The following is an 8,421-nucleotide window of genomic DNA, read 5'->3' on the forward strand; positions in this document are numbered from 1 at the left end:
TTTCCTGTAAGCAGCAAAGAGTTGGGTCCTGTTTCATCCTGAGTGAGGTAACTCAATCACAAAAGAACACACATGATATGCACTCACTGATAAGCGGATATTAGCCCAGAAACTTAGAATATCCAAGATACAATTTGCAAAACAAATGAAACTCAAGAAGAAGGAAGGCCAAAGTGTGGATACTTCACTCCTTCTTAGAATAGGGAACAAAATTCCCATGGAAAGAGTTACAGAGACAAAGTTTGGAGCTGAGTCAGAAGGAAGGACCATCCAGAGACTGCCCCACCAGACCATATACAACCACCAGACCCAGACAATATTATATATGCCAGCAAGATTTTGCTGACAGGACCTTGGCACAGCTGTCTCTTGTGAGGCTATACCAGTGCCTGGCAAATACAGAAGTGGATGCTCACAACCATCTATTGGATGGAACACAGGACCCCTAATGAAGGAGCTAGAGAAAGTAACCAAGGAGCTGAAGGGGTCTGCAACCCTATAGGAGGAACAACATTATGAACTAACCAGTACCCCCCAGAGCTGTGTCTCTAGTTGCATGTGTAGCAGAGGATGGCCTAGTCGGCAATCAATGGGAGGAGATGCCCTTGGTGTTGTGAAGATCATATGCCCCAGTACAGGTTAATGCCAGGACTAGGAAGTGGGAGTGGATGGGTTGGGGAGCATGGCTGGGGGGAGGGTATAGGTGCTTTAGGGATAGTATTTGAAATGTAAATGAAGAAAATATTTAATAAAAAATAAGAATTGATGAACCAGTGATTTTTTTTAAATTTAAGACATTTTTAACTTATTTTATTAGATATTTTCTTCATTTACATTTCAAATGCCATCCCGAATGTCCCCTATACCCTCCTCCCGCTCTGCTCCCCTACCCACTCACTCCCACTTCTTGGCCCTGGCATTCCTCTGTATGGGACATATAAAGTTTGCAAGACCAAGGGACCTCTCTTCCCAATGATGGCCAACTAGGCCATCTTCTGCTAAATATGCAGCTAGAGACACAAGCTCTGGGGGTACTGGTTAGTTCATATTGCTGCTTCACCTATAGGGTTGCAGACCCCTTCAGCTCCTTAGGTACTTTCTCTAGCTCCTTCATTGAGGACCCTGTGTTCCATCCTATAGCTGACTGTGAGCATCCACTTCTGTATTTGCCAGGCACTGGCATAGCCTCACAAGAGACAGCTATATCAGGATCCCTTCAGCAGAATCTTGCTGGCATGTGCAATAGTGTCTGCGTTTGGTGGCCGATTATAGGATGGACCCCCGGGTGGGGCAGTCTCGAACCAGTGATTTTTAAAAGTGAAGAGAAATACAAATAATCAGCCATTCAAACATCAGCTGACTCTCTAAGTCCTACCAAGTTAGCCCAGCTCTACCAGTAGCAATCCAGATCTTTGCAGGAAGAGAGGGCAGAGCCAGGCTTTCCTGACAGTCCTGAGTCAGGCTCCTGGTCTGCTGCTGCTGCTGCTGTTTTTGCCGCTTTTGTAACCCCTCAGTCCCAAAGACAGGAAAAACCAGGACTGTAGATGAAGTGGCCCCAGTTCACAATGCTCAGGTGAAAAAAAAAAAAATCTGTCTTTTCTGAACCACGAAGGGAGAGCTCAGAAGCAACTCTGGTGGCAACACAGTCCAAGCCAGAGGTTCTACAGTTGCACTGAGCTGGCGACCATCCTCCATCTCAGTGTTCACTACTGCACCTTTCATCTTTTGGGAGCTGATGGGACAGAGGTGGCCACTGGGAGAGCAATGGCTAGGACCGTGGGGGCAGCACACGTTTCTGAGGATTGACTTATACCATCCGTTGTGCTGAGTGCTAGAGACAGAAACTAAAGACTCCTATTATGTGATCCTAAACCTCTGCTGCAGTGTTAACCCAAAAGACGACAGAACTGTCTTCAGTTCACTCTGCATATAGCCAATTCTTGTTTCATACAGTAGAAAAATATCTTTTTTCCTTTCAATCCTCCCCCCTGCCCCTTGCCCTTTTGTGTGTAGAAATATATGTGAATACTTCATGTGCGCAGTCACAGCAGCCCGTTGGGTCAGGACTTGACAGATGACCCTGAGATGCGAAGGTTAAGTGACTCACTCAAGGCTTCAGTGCTGTGACCTGAACCCATGTTTGTAAAAAAAAAAAAAAAAAAAAAGTGACATCTTGGCTTTGGTTGGGTGTCTTCAAACATCAGTTCTCAGAATCCCCTTTAGTACAGGCATTGGAACATCCTCCCACATGGAAGCGCTCTTTGCACCCACTCTTGAAATATGAACCTACAGCTTCACATGCGCAGTCACAACAGCCTGTTGGGGCAGAACCTGACAGATGACCCTAAGATGCGAAGGTTAAGTGACTCACTCAAGGCTTCAGTGCTGAACCCAGCTGGCTGCCTTCACTGTAGCATTACATGCCTCTTCCATCACTTTGCTGGCTTTAATGGAGAAGTGATGTCAGGCTTTAAAATTTTTCAGTCGCTTATAGTCATTGCTGAAAGAATCCTGAACTTGATCCAGAAGGTTCTTTTCCCAAGTATAAGAGGAGGGCAGTGAGCTGTTCCATGCAATGTCTGTAATAGCCTGGTTCTTTGTTTTATATCTTTCCCCCTCATCCCCTCTGTTTGTCTGCCTTCCCTCCCTCTGTTTCTAAGTTTTGTCTCTTTCCTTCTAGTTCATTGGCTTCAGTCTTAGGGATGAGATGCTGTTGTGACCTCAGTGCTGACACATGATCTGTCCTTGTCAGGAGTAGTGGCTACACTAAGTGCCTTTGAGTCTGTGAGGTTGGAGTAGGGAGTAAAAAGCTGACTGGTAAGCATCCAAATGGAAAAGTACACTGCTCCAGTGAGGGATTGGATGGCCTCGGTTGGGAGGCAGTGCAGAAGCACACACAGGAAATAAGCCACCTTGAAAATTGTAGCAAAGGGAGAGCTTTCATTAAGGACACAGACACCACATTTATAGTGAAAGGATGGTTATATATATATATATATATATATATATATATATATATATATATGAGGGAGTGAATCTCCCTCAGAATATGACAGCTGTTATAAGCATTGGGTCTGCAATGCTCAATACAGTTTCCCCACTTCTAGACAAGACACTGTTCCAATTAAGCATCTAATAATTAACCGCTTTTTCACATAAAAATCTCAGCCACCTGTAAGACAGCAGCAGAGGTTTATTTTATTCACGTCAGTCTGCGGTATTCATTATCAGTTAAAGGTCCCTTTCTGGTTTTCGGCTTTGTCACCCTGTGGTCTTGTGAGAGGGTGCTTGCAGGAGCCTTCCTTTCTGAGGAACAGAGCCACTGCCTCGCACCCACTGTAACGCAGGTTTCAGGTTTTGTTTGTCTGTTTGACTTTTCTTTCGGCAATAGGACCTTTCATGGCTTGCAGGAAAGCACTTGCTGATCACTTTGGTTGGACAAAGTGCTTAGATACCAGAGGGCCCTGGGAAGATAAAGATGACAGAGACAACACTTCTGCCCTTTAAGGGCTTAGAGCAGGAGGGAAATCATCTACTTTTAATACACCATGGTTTTCACAGCTGTAAAAGCATGGGGGTGGGGGGTAGAGGGGGTAGGGGGTGGGGGGAGTGGGGGGTGGGAGGGGTGGAGCACCATGCCAGAGATCAAAGGAAGGCTTTCAAAGCCAGATCTGAAAAGAGGAGAAGGAATGGAGCATATGGGTAGCTAAGCAAGAAGACATCCCTGGCCAGGCCTGGATGCACGTGGGTGGATCCCAAGTGCAGGAGATGTTAGCCAGCAGGGCATAGTAACAGGGGAGGGAGGCTGGAACTAGGGGGTTGGGTAGGGGAAGTAGAGCAGTTGTGGTCCTTCCTTCTTTCCTAAGCTCCTGGGCAGCCAGGAAGGCTCAAGGGAGCGTTATTATATGAAGAATGGATTGAATTTTCCCTCCTCCCCTACCAGGCTGGTTGTCCCAGAACTGTTTATTACAAGGACTAGCTTTGCCCCATGGAGTTGGCATCATGGGGTTTCCATCTTCCTGTGTCTCTGGCTCCCTTTTAGGACTTTACCTTTTCTGTAGTGATCTGGTTGTCTACCAGGTGTTATAGTGGCTCTGCATTGTGCTTTGGTTGGGCTGGTTCTCTTCAGGGCTTCTCTTTTGATGTTTTCTTAATTATTTTTGTGTATTTTTCTTACTTATTTAAAATTTTATGTGTAGAGGTATTTTAACTGCATGCATGTCTGTGCACCTAGTATATGCCTGATACTTATGGAGTCCTCAAGCGGTTGCTGGATGCCCTGGAACCAGAGTTACCAATGTTTGTGAGCTATACAATGTGGTTGCTGGGAGTCAAACACAGGTGCTTTGGAAGAACAGTATATATTCTTAACCTCTAAGCCATCTCTCCTTCTTGTCTGTCTGTCTGTCTGTTTATAGACAGGATTTCATGTATCCCATGCTGTATTAGTCAGGGTTCTCTAGAGTCACAGAACTTATGGATAGTCTCTATATAGTAAAGGAATTTATTGATGACTTACAGTCTTCAGTCCAATTCCCAACAATGGTTCAGTAGTAGCTGTGAATGGAAGTCCAAGGATCTAGCAGTTGCTTAGTCCCACACGGCAAGTAGGCGAAAAAGCGAGAGAGCAACTCCCTTCTTCCAGTGTGCTTATATGGTCTCCAGCAGAAGGTGTAGCCCAGATTAAAGGTGTGTGCCACCACACCTTTGATCCCAGATGACCTTGAACTTGGAGATCTCCCTGTTTTAATCTTCTGGAATCCATAGCCACTATGCCTCAAGATCTCCATCTTCTGATCCAGGTCAGAAACTTCTGTCTCCCAGCCTTTAGATTAGGGTCACTGGTGAGCCTTCCAATTCTGGATTGTAGTTCATTCCAAATATAGTCAAGTTGACAACCAGGAATAGCCACTACAATCCACCCCTTGACAACTTGATACAAATACCTCATGCTCACACGAAACAATATCAAGGTTGTGAATACGCCTAACATGATATAACTATCCCTCGTACAATCGCAAATGCATTTGTAAATTTACAATGGGGCAATNTCCCTTGGGAACATCCTTTTAGTGTCTCAACTTAAATACAAATTGATGTTAAAGAAATTGGAAGAAAGACAAATGTATTCGTTAGCAAAGTAAGACAGGAGCGTTCATATTACTTTATAATCCCCGTTTCTGCAACTGGTTATGTGGCCTTAATTGGTTTTTATAACTACCTTCCTCTACTACCCATTCTGTATTTCTTTCACCCTCGGCAAGCACCTCAGCAAGTCTTGGCTCTTTTCCTGGAGGATTGACCCATACCTTCATTCCTGATGGGTCTGTGTCCTTTGTCATCCTCCTTGGATTAGGCTGTTGTAGTTTCCCATTGACTATTAATCACAGGACATGGTAGTACTAAGAGACGCCCTAAGGGATCTCCTACATTCCAGACATGATCTTGAGTTCAAATTGGCTGTGTAGCCAAAGATGATTTTGAACTTCTGATTCTCCAGCCTTTCTCTCCCTAGTACTGGGACTACAGGTGTGTGCCAGTTCTTTGTGATACTGGGGACACTTCATGCATGTTAGGCAAACACTCTACCCAGGGCCACCTTTTATCAATTCTTGATTGTGGTTAACCTTGAGGGTATGAGGGTAGGGTGTTTGGGAAGCTATAGGTCTCTAGATTGCTGTCTTCTCTGTGCTATGAACATAGCCGCAGCGATGCAGATGATAAGGGCGACTCACATCTTTCAAGTGAGTTGGACCTCAGAGAAACAGTTCCTGGCCCACACTCTCACTGTGGAATAAACTGAATGAAATCTGACTCTCACAGGGAGAAGCCATGCCTTTAGAGTACTTATATTTACAATATTTGGGTGGCTTAGGAATTTACATTGTTCAGAATAAAATGTTTTGGTGTCCTTTTACGAAACTTCTTAAAGGTAAAATGAGATCATGGGGTTGCTTACACTATAGAGATTAACAGGCTGATAAAACTTCAAACACAAGTTAAAAAGTGAAAGGTGTCCTTAGCACAGATCCAAGAAGTAATCAAGATGTGTGCTCTGACTCTAATGTAGTTCAGAATCTGTTGTTGAGATTCTCTCAATGCTCAACCTGCTGAGCTGGGACTTGCTGCCCTTCCTGTGCCCCACGTTCTCTCTGTCTGTGTGCTCTATCACAAGGTGATGCTGGCTTCCAGGGTAGCAGGGACATAGAGCATCATCTCCATCCTTACTGGTGTCTGCCAACTTGTTTGCTCCATTCCACTTCTTGAAATCATTCAGTACAACATGACTTTCTTGAACCCCAAATACTTGTTGTGCTAATGTGCTTGTACTGGTTAATTTTGTGTCAACTTGACACAAGCTGGAGTTATCACAGAGAAAGGAGCTTCAGTTGGGGAAATGCCTCCATGAGATCCAGCTGCAAGGCATTTTCTCAATTAGTGATTAAGGGGGGAGGTCCCCTTGTGGGTGGTGCCATCTCTGGGCTGGTAGTCTTGTGTTCTATAAGAGAGCAGGCTGAGCAAGCCAGAGGAAGCAAGCCAGTAAAGAACATCCCTCCATGGCCTCTGCATCAGCTGCTGCTTCTTGACCTGCTTGAGTTCCAGCCCTGACTTCCTTGGTGATGAACAGCAGTATGGAAGTGTAAGCTGAATAAACCCTTTCCTCCCCAACTGCTTCTTGGTAATGATGTTGTGCAGGAATAGAAACCCTGACTAAGACAGTGCTTTTGCATGTGTGTTAGGAGAGAGCAAGTTATTTTCCAAATGAGAACAGGATTCGCTATACATTATACTAGCCATGAATTGCTCTCCTGATACAGGAATTCCGAGGAATGTGAGGATGGTGACAATTCATGCTTCTGGGTTCACTTTTGAAGCTTTTTGTAGCACTGTAGGTTAACATCACTGGAGATCCACATGCGTGACCAATGAATGCGTGTCATTTTGTGCTCTTGTTTGATAGTAGTTCATATCCTTTTATGTACAATTTCCTCAGTTATAACTGGGATGTAGTTAAAGAGAAAGAGAAGGAAAGGAATGAAAATACTTTGAAATTTTCTGTTCTTTTTTTAAATCGAAAAGATGTCCTCATGAACATTTTCAGTCAATATTTTTGCAGTGTATGTGTGATATGATTGAAGTATATTATATATGTGAATAAAAATATTGGAAAGAAACCCATCATTTTGTACAGCTGATATATTCCAAGTTGGACTGGGAAGACAGTGCAGTGGTTAAAGCATGTGCCACAAATGCACAAGGACCTGAGTTTGGGTCTCCAGCACCCATGTAAAGCTGTGCCTGGTGGTGCATGTCTATAACATTGGGGAGGCAGAGGCAGGAGTTTTCTGATGAGCTCTTACCTGAGTGGTGAGCCCTGGTTCAGGAAAGACATCCTGTCTTAAAAGACAAGCTGGAGAGCAACAGAGAACACTGCCCACCTTAACCTCAGGCCTCCACTCACGTGCACACACGCACACACACACACACACACACACACACACACACACACACACACACACACCCTTCGTAAGCACAAGTTTAGGATAAAAGAGAACCATCCATCCATGTTGTCTCTTTCTTTGAAGCAATTTTCTGGCTAGGATTCCATTGGCTGCCTCTGGTCCTTAAGTCAGGAAATGAGAGCAGGAATGGCTTATCTGATGGAGATGGAAATGCTAGTTTCTCTGATCATTAAAGGTCCCAGATATGTATCAAACTCTCACACCATACCCCACAAGCTTGTAGGATTACTGTGTGTCAGAAAGAAGAGAAAAACACAGTTTTTCTTGTTCTGTCCTCTGCTCACCATCGCTAATTAACACAAATGTGATTCTATGTGACACTACCCCTTCATGTCTCATTATTTTCTCTCCAGGAAGCTGCCACCCACAATGACATTTCTTAGTCTCTCCCTTTCTCAAAGAAAATGTCCAATTTAAAAGCTATTTTCTTTAGTTTACTCCCATAAAAGCCCTCTTGTGACCTCTCTCTTGCCAACAAAAGAGCCATTTCCTGACCACCAGAAGCAATCAGCTCTTTGTAATCAATTCCCTCTGAGGTTGGTGTCAGCCAAAACATAAAGGCATCTAACTTTAAAGAAAAAATGGAAATAATATGTTATCATCAGTGAGATATTATGTTACAGAAAGTCCATTTTCTGATGTTTTTGAAGCAATAACCAAAGATATGATGCTTCTCTCCCTCCTTCCTTCCCCCCATCTCCTCTCTCTGACAGGATCTTATGCACTCAGCCTGGCTCCTCTTGCCTGTTACCTCAGGTGCCAACATTACTACTATGTCACCCAGTGTCTTAGAGTTTCCATTGCTGTATAGAGACACTGACCAAGGCAACTCTTACAAAGGAAAACATTTAATTAGGGCTGGATTACAGTTCAGAGGTTCAGTCCATTATCATCATGG

This window comes from Mus pahari, chromosome 8, assembly GCF_900095145.1.
Source record: "Mus pahari chromosome 8, PAHARI_EIJ_v1.1, whole genome shotgun sequence".
Taxonomy (NCBI): Eukaryota; Metazoa; Chordata; class Mammalia; order Rodentia; family Muridae; genus Mus; species Mus pahari.